The 16,899-nt window shown below is 45.6% G+C and overlaps 1 pseudogene; it reads right to left on the bottom strand.

Annotated features, from left to right (window-relative positions):
- Positions 1–14,020: 14,020 nt before the first annotated feature.
- Positions 14,021–16,232, bottom strand: LOC119333251 (annotated as a pseudogene).
- Between the last annotated feature and the right edge of the window lie 667 nt (positions 16,233–16,899).

The raw sequence follows: 16,899 nt of genomic DNA, 5'->3' as shown, positions 1-16,899 counted from the left end.
GGGGGGGGGTGACTCTAGAAGCATAAACACACATCGGAGTCACACGAGGGAAGATGAACGTGAGACATGCTTTGATATATATGATCCGGTGTATCAGTCACACACCTAGCCGCTCCAATGCGTCATCGGAGCGCACACGTACCCCACACAAAGGTTCTCCAAAATCGAAGAACTATCCTCACTAGGTCACAACCAGGCTATTTTACCTTGCTACTTATGGTTAGTTTTACAATTAAACTTGCCTCCCCTAATGGCTACCGCCCCTAACATCAATAAGGATGGGAGGCGCCGACGATATTGTGAGCCAGAAGAATCTAGCCGGTATGTGCGTCGGCAATGGAGACTTCGGTATGGTCTAGCAGCGATGCAACCTAGCAGCATGTTGTCAACCGGATATGCACATCTTAGATATATATCTTACATGCCTCACTGCATATCTTCAGTTCTGCAGTATTACATTTTCTAATACTTCCCAATCCTTGCATGTTCATTGCGCAAGAGTATATCTTCACCATAGGTTTTCACCGGTCTGTGTTGGCTATCTGTGCAATACCAAGAAACTTCATACTGAATTATATTAATCCCCGAACACTACATATCTGGTCTCTAGTTCACCCCACTATGTTCATGAATCTTCCTTTGAGTTATCACCCTCTCACTTATAAAGGAGGGAAAAATGACATTTAATACAACCAGCACAGTGGCCCACACAGACGTACGGAGAACATCTTCACTGGTATTTCAAAAATCATTTAAATTAAAGACTACAACATAACAAAGACGTCAACTGAAGGATCTGTCAGTGAAGATTTCCAAGTATATGAGCATGCTTGGTGATTCAAAGGTCCATCCGAGAGCATGTATTCCAGTGTGGAAAAAATACTTCTAAATGTTCAAAATCAGAAGAAATTACAAACTTTGTTTCAAGAATTTTATGTCTGTAGTCTTTCATGAGAAAATTTATATGACTTGAACTGTATGATAAAAAACCAATTTTATTGCTTAATATTTGCCTTTTTATGTAGCACTAGTTTTTCTTTTGCAGAGTGCTGAAATTTTCGGTTTTCCACACAAATTCACTGGCATGCTTAAAAAACAATTCGAGTTCTCTAGACATTTTCAAGTTTTTGTAAGTATCCAGTGTTCATCTCGGAACATGTGACATTTTCTTCGTATCTGAGCACATGCTGTTCTTTCTTAAAACTTATGTTTTCTTGACCATAATTTTTCTCCGTACTACGGTAAGTTTGCAAATGACCAAATTCCCAACTGACAATCTTTCTCTTTTCCCCATCCAATCACATCAATGTCCTAGATGTAAGATAAAATACATAAATACCTACTTCAAAGCAGAGCGTTTTTAGGCCGAGCTCCATGTAGATCTTAATGTTGATAAATTTAAAATTCAAACTTTCAGTTTCGAAAAAAATATGAAAAAATATACACATATACAAGAATGTAATGTAGATGTGTGTAAAATTTCATGATGAAAGACCTTGAGTTGTGAGTTCCACAAAAAATCATGGACTTTGAGATTGAACATTACATGTGCTAAAAAGTCACATATTTGTTTTTTAGCTCTCATTTTAATGTATTTCATCATTAAAAATTACACACATGCACAATCTGTCTCTGGGTATACGTGTTTTCTTTAAATGAAACATAAAAGTATGAATTTGAAAATTTCATAATTAAGACCCCGTGGAGCTCGGCCTCCATTTGTCATTTCCCCTATATTGTATGTATAACTTGGGTTTATGCTATCCCTACGTGCACATGATTATTGAATCGGTTAGTTTGTAACTTCACCTTCATGTCGTTTAATTATGATCAAGGGGATGTTTTAAGAGAGGGCACCATCTGAACCCATGGGCATATGTACCCACTTTTCATAAAATGCATTTTAAGCACATTTTAAAATGTCAAAAAAATCAAAAGAAAATATCACGCATACAAGTTCGCAAATGTGTGTGCGCGGCACAAAGTTTTATGAAAAAATGTCCTTTTGTTTTGCCTCTGCAAAAAGGACAAATTTCAGTGCTTCTAAATAGTGTTTCACGACATAATGTTTTGTCTTTTTTGCACAGGCCATAAAAAAGTTGTTTTTCCATGAAACTTTATGCACGCATATAAAACAAGGAGACGTACCCATGCAATTTTTTTCAGATTTTTTTAGAATTTAGAAATGTGTTTTCCAAAATGGGTTCATATGTAGCCGGGTTCATCCATGTACTTCTCGATGTTTTAATCTCCACCCTTGATTCACTTCAGGGGGTGTGCTGAAGTAGACCCCCAACTTGGTGTCTATAGGGTATTTTCTTCAAATTCAGTGAGTAATTTAGGCAGTTAAACCAACAGTCGGTTGTAGAGTTGTCTGTTTATTCCATGTAACACGCATAACATATGTGGCTGAGCAATTAGCCGAAACGAACTCTTCTGCTTTACTACTCTGTTTTCCTCTGAAGCTCTTTCAGGGCGTGGGACAGAACTAACGAGTAACGAACACTGTGTGTCCGTCTGAGAAGCCGGGAGAAACAGAAAGGCCTTCAGCCAACACTCTTCGCCGGACCATGGCCCAGCTCCGTGAGGACGGTCCTGCTCGACCACGTTCGGTGGTGTCGTCACAGGAAGCGACGAGGAGCAGACCCGCGAGCAGCCACGCGCCCACACCGGCCGGCAAGAGTTACGCACCTATGATGTCTAGCAGCGGATGACCGGTCCGAAGCTTGTGTAGCTAAGCACAATAGCTAAAGAAGGCCTAAAGTTTGTTGTCTGCGTGTGTTGCTTTGTGCAGCCGCCAGGACATCAAGCAGCTAGCATGTCTGGATTTTGAGTAGTGAGGTTCCATGAGGTTTATGGGGTGTTCGTTTCCAAGGACTTTTTTATGTAGGGACTAGAAAAAGTCCCTCTTAAATACTTTTTTACCAAACGGTAGGGCTTTTTAAGGACTAAACTAGTTATTTGGGACTAAATGAAGAAGACTCTCAAGGAGAGTCTTTTTGGGGCTTTTTGGGACTTTTCCAACAATGCCCCTCCATGCACTCCTTGGCCCGCCACCCAATGGTGTTGTTTAATTGTTATTTTTCTATATATTAGGGGCAACATGGTCATTTAATAACCTCTAGGAAGGGACTAGAGACTTTTTAGTCTCTGGAAACAAACAGGGAGGGACTTTTTAGGGACTAGGGACTTTTTAGTTGGGACTAGAAAAAGTCCTAGGACTAGAGAACCAAACACCACCTTAGTCCTCCGGTCAATTTGGTGCGTGGTTGTTGCCAATTGCTCTCGACGGAAAGTGCCTCTTGGGCAGATCGGCAATGCAACACCATGATGATATTGATAGAACTGTGGATCGTATAGGCTTAGGGATTAGCAGTAGTTCAACCTTCTCGAGCTCCTGGTGCCGGCCATGGTGCCGGTGATGGCAGAGAGTAGTGGGGTGGATGCGGCTGAGATGTATGGGCAGTGGCGGCGGCGGAGCTTTCCATCGCTTCAGTGCCTCCCTCTGGATCGGATAGGGTTAGGAGTAGGGAACAGTGGCGGTGACGAACCTCGTACCCTGTGCCCCTGGTCCCCACCTCCTCTTTATAGCACTGCGTGATAGGGGCCCACCAGCCTTGCTTGGGCTGGACGCCCCCGATCAGGGCGTGGGTCAAGGGCCCAATGAGCCGTTGTGCCCATTGGTGGAGAGATCAACCTAACATTCTCTCACTTGATCTCATCATATACTTTTAACTTTTATACTTTGAAATAACTCTGTTCAAAGTACCCATTCCATCACAGACTTGCATGTAGAGCATGTCTCATCATCACGGTTCATTTCCGATAGAATCAACACCTACAACACACTCCTCTATTTTGAAACAGATTCTTTAACCTTGGGCCCTTTTATTGTCCGGAAATGTTAGACTATACCATAAAACCCATGTCGACTGTGTGTTCTCCGAACACACTGGGCGGTAAGCCTTTAATAAGCAGATCTGCAAATACGTGTCTGTTGCTTTCATGCTCCAAGCATTTCAACATAATTCCGGACTTTCTCCTTAATAACGTATAACTTTGTGTCAATGTGTTTGGCATCAACACTTGACTCGTTGTCATAGGAGCGAAAGACTTAAAATAGTTATCGCTGTTGTCAACCATTATCAACTCCGGGTACAGGTCTCCTTAACCATTTTACCTGTCCCTCAGCCTCATATCAAGCTATAAAATATCTTTGCATCACATTGATGATAATTGTTTCATTCTTTGGAGCTTTTCCACACAAAAACCTCCAAGTATGAAAGTTAGCGACAATTGTGGATTTCGCTATACATTTCACAAGTCATGTCTTTGTACTAACAATTTTTTGAGAGCACTTAATCTTTCAGCATGAGGCCGATATCTTTGACTCCATTCCAGTGATCTATATATGGACTAGACATTGCCAAAACAACCCGGATACGTGGACTATCTCAGGGTAATGTATTGAGCTTCCAACAGCTAAAGCATACGGCACCATATCCATTTTCAATATTTTCTCATCAACTTTTGGAACACCATAGTTTTTAGTTCTATTACCCTTGACGATAAGAACAGGCGTAGGTTTTCTCGCATGCATACTTTAGAGACCTTTCTAAGCATGTCCATGCGATATTACCAATACCCCTTTTATTCTTTTCTTGGTGAAACTCGATAATTATAACGAGAGACACTCTACTGAGAACATTCTTTTGAACTTTGAGAACAAAAACTTCTTTTCATCTCCTGCAGTAGATTGACATGACCACTAGCAAGTAGGACGTCATCCACATGCACATGATTATGAAATGAATTTCCCATTCTATAACTTTATACAAACACAATTGTCCTCGCATTTCTTTAACCCAAAACAACATTTGATTGCTTTAGTCCATAAAAGACTTCTTCAGGTAGTATCCCCTGTGTGCTTTACTTTCATCTGATATAACTCAGATCATAATATCTTTCATCTGATGTAACTCAGATCATGATGTGCTACCAACACTCATTGTAATCTATTCAGTGCAAAATGCGCAAAAACCTTTCAATTTAAGTCGTGTTTTACACCTTTACGTATTTTCTTTGGAGTCAGATTGAGCTTGTAGACTCTTTACAACCTACTATTTTGGCTCCATTGGAAATTACTCATCAGTCCCAAACATCATCGGGATTCACTAATTTCATTTCATCTCACATAGTCTCTTATCATTTGGATAAGCAGACACTTCTCAAAACTCGAATGAGCACTTTAAATGAGGTGGGATCAACCTCCATTTGAATTTCACTAACATAGACTTTATAGTAATCAGAAGTATCTGATTTTCTCATTCCTTGAGACCATCAGTGTCTCAGGTACTGGCACTTGTTTCATATGGGGCTGTTGTTGCTCTGTCATTGCCAAGAGGCAAATTAATTATATAGTCTTTCATTTCCAAGAGGCAACAAGTTTTACAGGGACCTGTGTCACAAGATCCATGTGTACTCATTCATCCTTTATAGAGCTAACATCAGGTGTTGTATAGGTCATACAACATGCTCCCCCAGATTAATCCATCTTCACTAAAATGGCGTATCTTTAAACTTTATAATTTGGGTTTATTCTATTAAAACTTTCTTCTTTATGGCACTTTAAGCACCGTCTTAGTATTCCTTACTCTGCTTTCGGAACTGTAAAATATCCAAAAATACAACTTTTTTTCTTTAGGGGTATTAATATGACCGTCATACTCCCCCAGACGATCACATTCTTCATCACATTATCTAAAGTATAGGGGAGTTTCATCATTCTTAATTTATCTCATATATCTTTCTCCCCCTCGAAATGTGGCAAGAACTTTTCTGCCACAATTTCAAAAAACCATCCATAACTCTTGTGAATGAGGAAACTTCGATTATCTACGTCATTTATCCGGAGTACTTTTTCCTCATTCCATTTCAGAAACTCAACAGAGTTCTTTATCATTAGTACTTTTGCAAGTCACACTTGCATATCATTCTTATCTTTAGGTTCGTCTGTAACTTTTATTCTCTTTGGGTTTATTGAGTGCTTAATGACCGTTACACATAAGATGTACGGTTGATACTAGGAAAGCATAATAGCTACTCCATACTTTTCTCCCAGAGTGGGACACATTAAAAGCACATGAGTCATCATGTCTTTCTCCTGTCATACAGGATAAGTCTGAGAAAATTTCTGCCGCCATACGGGTTACGCAGGGATTTTCCCAGACTTATCCTGCCATGCGGGTTTTATCATAATCATCTTTTCCCGCCATGCGGGTAATTCCCTGTAAGGGACATAAATGCCAGAATTGGCTCTTTTGACTGCATATTCAATCATCAAATTTATAAATAAATCCGAATGCTCTTTGACACACATGCTTGATCCGACGTTGGTCAAATTAAACACGCATATTGCTTGTTTTATCTCAAATCATAGAGAGTACATGAAAGACATTCGTCAACCAAGACTCTCAATGATCTATCTCTTTTCTTTTGAAACCATTCTTTAGAGAGAACATACTATCTCACGTTATGACCTTTCTTGGTCATCTTTCGGGTCACAAGTACCCAAGCATTCACTTTCATGAAGGATACATGGAAAACTTTTAGTCTGAGAAAACTTAGCCAATAATCAACAATAACGAGCATAAAAATAACCCTACGTTGGTCTGGTTAAAAAATATGCACATTAAACTTTTGCAAAACTTCCTTTTTATACTCTAAATCATTGTTGTGGTAGAATTAGAATAAAACTCATTCTTCTACATTAATTCCATATCACCGTTGGGCGGAAATGGAAATAATGCATATAACTCATAAAGAATGTGATGATAGTATTTCTATTAAACAACTTTGCTCAGAAATAATCATCATCATCAACTTATTGCAGAGGAAAACTTTTAATATACATTTCTCAATCTTTATCAAATGCTCTGAAAATTGGTCACTTTGATACAAAAATTATCAGAGATTTGAACTTTTAACTATAAGACTCATTGAATTATAATATTGTCATCATCAACGTTGGTCAGAAAATAACAATAGCATAATTAAACTTTAATCAAATATCTTTCTACTGTCATAGCAGAATCTATCTGAATCTGATTTCACCCACAAGTGAAAAAACTTCTCTCAAAAAACTGTTCATCCAATTAAATTTTCCCGTAGGTTCCAATTTAATTGGAGGATAATACTTTTTCTTTCTTTGTGAAAGAGTACTATTAATTATTTATGCAGCGGAAAAACATGAATAAAAAATTCATGAACTTTTTATTCTTTACAGAAACTTTTCTTTTACTAAAGAAAAATTCATGAACTTTATTATTTTCTTTATAAAATTCATGAACATTTCTTTTCTGAAAATTTTCTATTTTCATTTTTAAGGACTTTTTCTGTTTACTTTTCAAAACATTTTCTTTTACTTTTCTATTTTCTAAACAATTTTTTTGAATTACATTGAATAGAAAATCTGTACTGTAATTAGCCCAAAACTGGACAAAAAACAGGAAAAGAAAAAAGAAAAAATGTCAGTTGCGCGCGCTGGGCAACCGCGGCTGCGCCTGCTCTCCTTTCGGCCCAAAAGTGACATGCGGGCGCCAACCACTCTGGCCTAGTCCGCAGTCCACTGGCCCAAATAAGATTTTGGCCCAAAAGCCCAGGGCAGAGCTAGGGGTTTCTTTCTGGCCATTGATCTTGATCGGATGATCCAGAGCGATTTTCACTTGAACAAACTGTGAGGAGAGGAAGCCCCGACCGCAACCCTAGTCCATTCTGTTTCCCTCGCCCCTCTCGATCTCTCTCTCGTGACGGCGGAACCACGGGGTTGCGCCCCAGCCGCCGGCGGCGGAGGAGGAAGCCACCGCGCCGCGCGCGCCTCCTTTCCCTTCCCCTTCTCTTTCGTAGAGAGGACTAGGCGCGAGCCCCTCCTCTGATCTGTTGCTCTGTCCCGCACGCTGGGGCATCGCGCTGCTCCGGTCGCCGGCAACGGCGACGAGCGCCACCGCGCCTCCCTTCCTTTCCTGTGGCAGAGAGAGAGAGGGTCGGGCTTGCGCCCTCCTCTACTACACTTGCGCCTCGATGGCGCCTCCATCTCTGTTGGAGTAGCGGCTGGGCACGGCTGCGCCGGCCGCCGGCGCGGACAGCAAACCACCGCGGCGCGCGATCCCATTCCTATTTCCCTTTCTTTTCTGTTATTTCTCCCTCCACCACCATATAAGGCTTCGAGTAGTGGAGATTCAGGGAAGAATGGCGCCCCTCTGGCCCCCTTGCCAGCGTGTGCGTGCACCCGTAGATGGGCGCACCGCCGTCAAGCGATTCAGCGGCGGCGCCATGTTTCGGCGACCGCGTGGTCTCTTTGCCTCCAAAAGGGGGTGCTGTTCTTATTTTCGATTCCTCGGCTTGCCGATGCACATCGAGATCGAGAGGAACGGCGCGGCCAAGACGGCGGCACTCTTTGCCGGCGAGCCCAAGGCCCTGCTCCGGTGATCTTGTTTGCCCTGTCTAGGGTTCTTCGGGAGGGGGAAAGATTTTCTTTTGTGTTTTTTCTACTGAAAATCCTAAACCAAACCTTGTTTGATACCATTGATAGAACTGTGGATCATATAGGCTTAGGGATTAGCAGTAGTTCTACCTTCTCGAGCTCCTGGTGCCGGCCATGGTGCCGGTGATGGCAGAGAGTAGTGGGGTGGATGCGGCTGAGATGTATGGGCAGTGGAGGCGGCGGAGCTTCCCATCGCTTCAATGCCTCCCTCTGGATCGGATAGGGTTAGGAGTAGGGAACAGTGGCGGTGATGAACCTCGTACCCTATGCCCCTGGTCCCCACCTCCTCTTTATAGCACTGCGCGATAGGGGCCCACCAGCCTTGCTTGGGCTGGACGCCCCCGATCAGGGCGTGGTCAAGGGCCCAATGAGCCGTTGGGCCCATTGGTGGAGAGATCAACCTAACAGATATTTCCCAATTCCCCTCAATCCTAGACCTTCAAAGTGCGCACTACTCTCGATGGCGATTGGAATTCAGGTTTCACTTGTGTAACTATCCGGGGAAAAATTCCTCAAAAACAACTAGAAGGGGAAATCAGATTGACGCACTGATGAAATATAGTGTCTTGGTACCTATATATCAACCAATCCACCCATCATGATCCTTCCCTCTGATAAGTTTTGTTTCTCTGAATGTTTGAAACATGGCTGTTCTCTTCTCGGGCTTTTTAAGAGCGGCTGCTGAGCAATGTTCTGCTTTCAATTCCTCACGTTCCAACAACCATCACAACAATTATGGTTCGCGACTCTGAAGAATTATTTTTGCATCAATGCTATTGAACATATAAATGATGAAAGGGGTGCTAGGCAGAAGCGCGCCATCCACGTGTCCTCAATGAATAGTGGAGAGAAAAAGCGGCCAGTGTGTGCGATCGGGCAGGGGAAGCGGCAGCGAGAAAAGAAATAAAAAGGGAAGTGAGCAGGCAAAAGCAGCCAGACCTAGCGCCCCCGCAGCCGCCTCCTCTCCTGCCGCCGCCGCCTCAACCTCGTCTCCTTTCTTTCCCGCCTCCTCTTGTCTCCCCCGGTTCTCCTGGCGCTGCCACCCCTTCTTTCCTCTGTCCCCGCCCCTGCCGCGAGCCCATCCTCCTCTTCGTGCCGCCGGCTGTCGCGGCGGTGTAGAGCAAGTCACCGAGCCACGGGAGCTCGCCGTGCGCATGGAGCTCGTCCACCATCGAGGGCCACCGCACCAGCGACAACACCGCTGGCAGCCACACGACATCACCCACGTCTCCTCATCCCGCTGGCCTCCGCGACGGTCGGTGATGCAGAGCAGGGCACCGAGCCGCGGGAGCTCGCCATGCGTGTGGAACTCGTCCACCACCGAGCCCCCCCGCACCAACGACAACACTGTCAACCACGCCCCTCCTCCCCGGTTCATTCTCACCTCCATCAGGCAGGTGAGCTCCTGCTTCCTCTCTCGGTCTCCCCTCGATTTTGTGTTTTGTGGGCTACGGCTGCTACTGGTTATCCCATCCTCCTCATTCCTTCCGTACCACAAACTTTGGTGGGTGTGGTTTTGCTTACTGGTGCCAATATTGCAACCTTGCAGGTGTGGAAATTGTGGAAGTGTCTCAACTCCCATAACATGGGAACCCGCGTGTTATATATTGATTAGGCGAGGCCGGCTCTTGCAGAGGCATACAAGATTACGGTTGTTCCACAACCAGAAAGATACATGGAGAGATAGAGGAGAATAAACAGATGAAAAGATAAACAAGCTAACAACCTGGATTCTCCTAACTACTCTAACATGATAATGCATGATATATGTTTAACAGTAGGGTGTGGTGCTATTTACAAAGGTTGATTGCAGTATGCAGCTTTCCGAGTGTGAAGAGGTATGTGACCATTTGGCATTTGGGTGTTTTCCCTTTCCGATCTGGTGATGACCATAGATATTGTACTTGGTCTAAGGTTATTTCCTGTCCAGGATAATACGAGTATAATTTAAAGCAAGGTAGGTGTGCAGGCTGCTGATTTGGGGCTTAGCTCAAGCAACTTTTGATTTCTTGACTGTTTGGTTGATGTAGCATTTGTTAATGATTGATTCTCTAGCAAGCTTTGCTCTGTAATTTTAGAATCGATGCTGCCATAAGTTTTTCCCATGCTTGCTTCAACTTTCTATGTCTGGATGACTATATGAACAAGACTCACTAGGTTCTGCATCATCAACTAACAACCAACTCCAACAATTACCCATGCTGGCTGTCCTATAACTAACCCATTTTACAGTTGCTCGCCTTTTCTAGGTAAAGACAACATAATCAGCTTGGTTAATAAATAGCCGGCTGTCGCGGCGGTGTAGAGCAAGGCACGGAGCCACGAGAGGTCGCCGTGCGCATGGAGCTCGTCCACCATCGAGGGACACCGCACCAGCGACAACACCGCTGGCTGCCACACGACATCACCCACGTCTCCTCATCCCGCTGGCCTCCGCGACGGTCGGTGATGCAGAGCAGGGCGCCGAGCCGCGGGAGCTCGCCATGCGTGTGGAACTCATCCACCACCGAGGCCCCCCGCACCAACGACAACACTGTCACCCACGCCCCTCCTCCCCGGTTCATTCTCACCTCCATCAGGCAGGTGAGCTCCTGCTTCCTCTCTCGGTCTCCCCTCGATTTTGTGTTTTGTGGGCTATGGCTGCTACTGGTTATCCCATCCTCCTCATTCCTTCCGTACCACAAACTTTGGTGGGTGTGGTTTTTCTTACTGGAGCCAATATTGCAACCTTGCAGGTGTGGAAATTGTGGAAGCGTCTCAACTCCCGTAACATGGGAGCCCGCGTGTTATATATTGATTAGGCGAGGCCGGCTCTCGCAGAGGCATACAAGATTACGGTTGTTCAACAACCAGAGAGATACATGGAGAGATAGAGGAGAATAAACAGATGAAAAGATAAACAAGCTAACAACCTGGATTCTCCTAACTACTCTAGCATGATAATGCGTGATATATGTTTAATAGCAGGGTGTGGTGCTGTTTACAAAGGTTGATTGCAGTATGCAACTTTCCGAGTGTGAAGAGGTATGTGACCATTTGGCATTTGGGTGTTTTCCCTTTTCGATCTGGTGATGACCATAGAGATTGTACTTGGTCTAAGGTTATTTTCTTGTCCAGGATAATACGAGTAGAATTTAAAGTAAGGTAGGTGTGCAGGGTGCTGATTTGGGGCTTAGCTCGAGCAACTTTTGATTTCTTGATTGTTTGGTTGATGTAGCATTTGTTAATGATTGATTCTCTAGCAAGCTTTGCTCTATAATTTTAGAATCAATGCTGCCATAAGTTTTTCCCATGCTTGCTTCAACTTTCTATGTCCGGATGACTATATGAACAAGACTCACTAGGTTCTGCATCATCAACTAACAACCAACTCCAACAATTACCCATGTTGGCTGTCTTATAAATAACCCATTTTACAATTGCTTGCCTTTTCCAGGTAAAGACAACATAATCAGCTTGGTTAATAAATAGCACATTCCATATGAAAATTACTATTGCATATACTTTACACGATTTACCTTGGTGCTCTAGCTATTTTGCTTAGTTGGTAAATAAATATCACATTTGTACATTATCGAAAATAGATAGACTGTGTACCTGTGATACTATATATGCATAATAGCCAATCGTGTATAAACCAAGTGTGCTCATATATATTGGAGACATCCATGTCTTGGTGATTTCCTTTACCCTACTTACTATATCTACCATCATTGGTTGTTTAAATCCTCAACTGATACTGTCGTCTTATATTACTAGAAGTTGTAGAATATCCGAACTACAGTCAGGATAATAATGGATCTGCTGATGACAAGGCTAGGAATTCCAAAGGTTGAGATTGTCGCGGGGCTCAAAATCTATCATTGATTAAAGGATAATAATGCATTCTACTGTTCCACCGACTTTGTTTGTGGAAAGTCTACCGGCCCAAAATTTTGTTTCACTTTTGTTGAAACATTGGATCCATGAATGTTTGTTTATATAAAGAGAATTGATGTGCAATTAACTTGAACTTTAAAGTTCTATAGTTATTTTGTAGGCACAGAAGAGTACTGTGTCGAGAAACCAGAGACGAATATAGCGCGCATATAGAGATTTGAGGAAGACACCGCAGGATGAGCTCAATCCGGACGAGGTCGTGCGGTCATCGGCACCTTCTCCACTGTGGGAGGCCATGAGCAAGAGGAAGGAACCGCCGACAGCTCTAGAAGGACATGCCACCCTGATCGTCAAGTGCATATGTCGTCTCTACTTTTGTTTCCATCGGGAGTATTTGCCATTGTTGGGTATCCATAGAAATTCAAGGAATATCTGTTGTTAACAGATTTTGTTGGGATCCACACTCCGAAGCTGATTTTAGGATCAAGTGAAGGTGGACCAGTAGTATTCAAACTTGCATATCTTGGCCAGCCTCCTTGTTTAGCACTATCCCCTCAGTTGCACAAGCAGTTGTCTTGGCCATGGCGCTGGTGCCGTTGACTCCCACTGGCCTCCTTCGTCTCCCAGCCACAGCTGGCTCTAACCCCTCTTCTGATGTGGTCCGGTGGGAGCAAGAAGAAGAGCAGGCATGCTCTCTCTACTTCCAGCGTCCATACGACCAGATCGACCGGCCTAAACTCTGGTTGAGCTCCCCCACGACCCGATTTCATACCTTGATGGTTGTGTCGTATGGTTGTCAGCATTTGATTGATGAATATTTTAGTTTTGCTAAATGATCTTGCCTTAACCATCTGCATCTTGATCTGATTTATTCTGTCATGTTTACTTATTTTCCCACTAGGCAGAGCAAATGTTGTTTTTTGCCTAATGTTTTAATCTTGCTATGCACCAGACAACATTTTTTAGGAAGCATCAGAAGGCCAGTAGCAGCTCGTCGACTCCTAGGTCCTCACCTCCCCCCTCAGTCTACATCAAGCCGCAACAAGGGATACTCAGCTTTGTTGCTCACGCTCTCTCTTTCTCATATAGATTTCCATCTAGTAACAACTCTCCATCTCTGTCTCCGTCTTTATGTTTGGTACTCCCTCCATTCTGAATTACTTGTCTTACATTTATCTAGATACGGAGGTATCTAGCACTAAAATGAGTCTAGATACATCCGTATCTAGACAAATCCAAGACAAGTAATTCAGAACGGAGGGAGTATATGCTAGAGCAACTTACTAGACCTGTTTGTGCACACACTAAAATCGAACCTATTTTATTGTAAGCTTCTTCACATTTTTTTCTTACTGATCCATCAAGGAATGGCTATTAAACAAAGGAGAACAGAGAGCTTCTCCATGCACTTTAATGCTGGAGTATTTAGGAACGGAGGGAGTATTTATAAAACCTAATGAACTTGGTATTATAAAGCTACTTTGCATCACAATTAATCTAAATATTTAAAACATTATTAGTGTAAGTTTTGAGGTCGCATTGCATCCTTTTTCAAAATGATTACTCATGTTTTATGACCATTAGAAGCCTGAGTTAACTTTACTCAGGAACCGATGCATCTTTAGAAAAAGCAAAGCAGGGGTGAATTTCTTTTTTCCTTTGGCTGAGAAAAAGCAGTGGAAGTAGAGTAAGAACCGCAACGAGTCATCTAGTTCGGTACTACAAGTCAGCTTATACCAATGTTTCTTTGTGCTTCTAAGATAAGAGCATCTCCAGCCGTTCGCCCCCCCCCCCCAGCGCACCCCGCAAATGCGTTCTCGCGTTTGCGCCGGCGGTTTTTTCGCTCTGGAGGCGATCGAGTTCCCAGCCGCACCCCTAGGTTTCGGCCCCTAGACCCCAAAAAATCAAACTTGTCTTTCCCGCTACCAAAAACACGCCACAAGTTCGGCGATCACCATGCCACAAGTCGGCAATCACCATGCCACAGTTCGGCGATCAAACATGCCCGAAAGTTCAACGATCAAAAGGAAGGAAGCATAGGCACGTATCGCATCAAACAGCGGGCTCCTCTGGCGTGGGACTGGCCGGGGTCGACGTAGAGGCAGGCATGCTCGGTGTCGGCATGGCTTCCGTGCTCGGGATGGCGGTCGGCGCCAGCACCACTTCATCGCTCGGGCTGGGCGTCGGTGTTGTTGTCGGCGTGAGCATTAGGGCGGTGGTCGGCGCTGGCCCGGGCATCTGGTTCAAGATGAGGCCGCGCTCCGCCAGGTACCACGCCTTGACCTGCTTGTCCATTGTCGACATGTCTGCCGCCATCAAGAACGCCAGGTCAGTGTTCCTCTTCTTCGCGGCGACATTGGTCCTGAGAAGGTTGAGCTTCACGTCCTGCTTCGTCATCAGAGCCGACCACCGCACGTCCAATTTCCCCTCCCTCTTTGCAGCACTGGTCTTGGCATCAGCGATGCACTGCTTGATCGATGATTGCAGCCGTTCGGCAGCAGGTGCCGTGTCCCTCACCGTCTTTGCTCTTTTGTTGCCATCAAGGCGCCCATCCGCCGCCCCCAGGGCGGGCACATCCGGCTTGTACGTCTCCTTTGCCGTGGCGAGGGTGAGCCGGACCTCCCTCCACTTCTTGCACGACTCGATCCAGGAGAACACGTGAAGAAATTTGAACTCTTGGTCGCTGTCGTCCTAACTATACATGTTGAACATCCGAACCATCTGCGCAACCAAAGAATGGTGAAAGAACAAGTGAGCTGGCGGCTGGACATACTTGACCCTCGACGTTGGTGCCGCTTTCCGGGCGAGCCGCGATCTCCTCAATGATCCCATGCCATTTGTTGCGGGCCGCCTGGATGATTGCCCAATGGTTCACCATGGTCTTGTCGCCGCGCTCCATGTGGATAGTGGCGAAGTAGGGGTCGACCAGCTTGCGCTCATCGAACACCGTCTTGATCCGTCTCCAGTATGTGTCGGTGTTCCGATTCCAGTCGGTTATCGGGTCGATGCTGACGGTCTTCCATGCTTTGCCGAGGCACTCGTCTTCCTTGGACGTCCACTTGACGCGCGACTCGCTTGGCCTGGCACTGGCCGCCCGCTTCTTCTTTCTCCCTTTCGCCCCCGGCGCCAGCTCCATCTCCTCCGCCGCCTATTCTTCCTCCCCCTCCTCGACTTTGTCGAGCTCGTCGTCCATGTCGACGCCGGTGTCCATTGTTCCATCTTGCGCGTGGAAGTCGGGGCAGGAGGCGGCAGCGACCGAGCCGCTCGTGATGATCTCGTCCATGTCGGCGTCGTGGCTTCGGGGTTGCCGAACTGTGCCGCCGAGGCGTGTGTGAATGGTAGGGCACCCTAGCGCAGAGGCGGCGTCGGCGAGGCTGAGTACGCTTGCGGCAAGTAGTTGTATTGGGTGTGGAGGCCGGCGGTGAACGCGGGGGAGGGAGTGCGCTGGTCGGGGTCAGGCCGGACGGGGAGGCACGCGGCGGCGCACCATGCGGGAACATGATGTTGGGGTTAAAACCGCCATAGCGTCGCCGTCGGAGTAGCCAGGCAAGGGTGCGTACGCCCAGGGTGGCAGTGGTGGCGAGAAGTTGGTCGACGACAGGACGCTCGCTTGGCTCCCCCATGCAGGTTGTGGGAAGTGGTCGGGTGGATTCATCATCCTCGCCTGAGACGCCTTTACCTGCTCCACCGCCGCTGCCGCGTCCCTGGCCTTCTTGGCGATGAGCCTCTTCCGCCGGTCAATGCTGACAGCCTCCCGGCGTTGAACCTCCGCTCTCCACTCGATGTTGGACACGCCCTGTGGTCTTGCCATCGGTGCCCTCGGCTTCCTCTATTTTGGCTGGGTGCAATCGACAGCGGCAGCGACGCGAGGGGCTGAATACTTCTTCGGCGGCATGGCGGACGGATGAGCGGGAGGAGAATGGCGGGAGCGACGGGACAGAAGGGGGAAGCAATGAGGAAAATGCAGGGAAAGGGGGGAAAATGGTGGGAATAGGCCTGTCTGTCGACGACAGAGGAAGCCCGCCCGCCTTTTCGCTTCGGCTGGCGCCCCCAGGCGCCCCTTAGGGGGTTGGGTTTGGCTCGGGATCGACGACTGTTATTTTGTCCTAAACCGGCGATAAACGAGGAGTTGGGGCGCGGCTGGGCTGATTTTTCACCGCCGGCACTATAAAAGGTGTCCTGGGGGGGCTTGTTGGGGGGTGAGTGGAGATGCTCTAACATAAGTGGACATTACATACTAGTCGCAGCTAGAAACATGTAATCACATTGCAAAATGAGACAATTTGACAAGCAAATTACGAACATCATACATCATGTTATATGTAGAAAGGTATTAGATGCAATTGTATTCATGGGAGTCGTTTACAATATAGAGAAGATATGTCTTCTGTGACAGGTCAACAAATCCTACGAAGTTTATAGAAGTTAGATATACAAGGCTAGAGATAAAAGAGAGATCAGTTGGAAGATTTGTACAG

The sequence above is a fragment of the Triticum dicoccoides genome, chromosome 7A, assembly GCF_002162155.2.
Source record: "Triticum dicoccoides isolate Atlit2015 ecotype Zavitan chromosome 7A, WEW_v2.0, whole genome shotgun sequence".
In the NCBI taxonomy this organism is placed as follows: Eukaryota; Viridiplantae; Streptophyta; class Magnoliopsida; order Poales; family Poaceae; genus Triticum; species Triticum dicoccoides.
The sequence above is the reverse complement of the archived record's forward strand: the minus strand, read 5'-3'. Positions and strand labels throughout refer to the sequence as shown.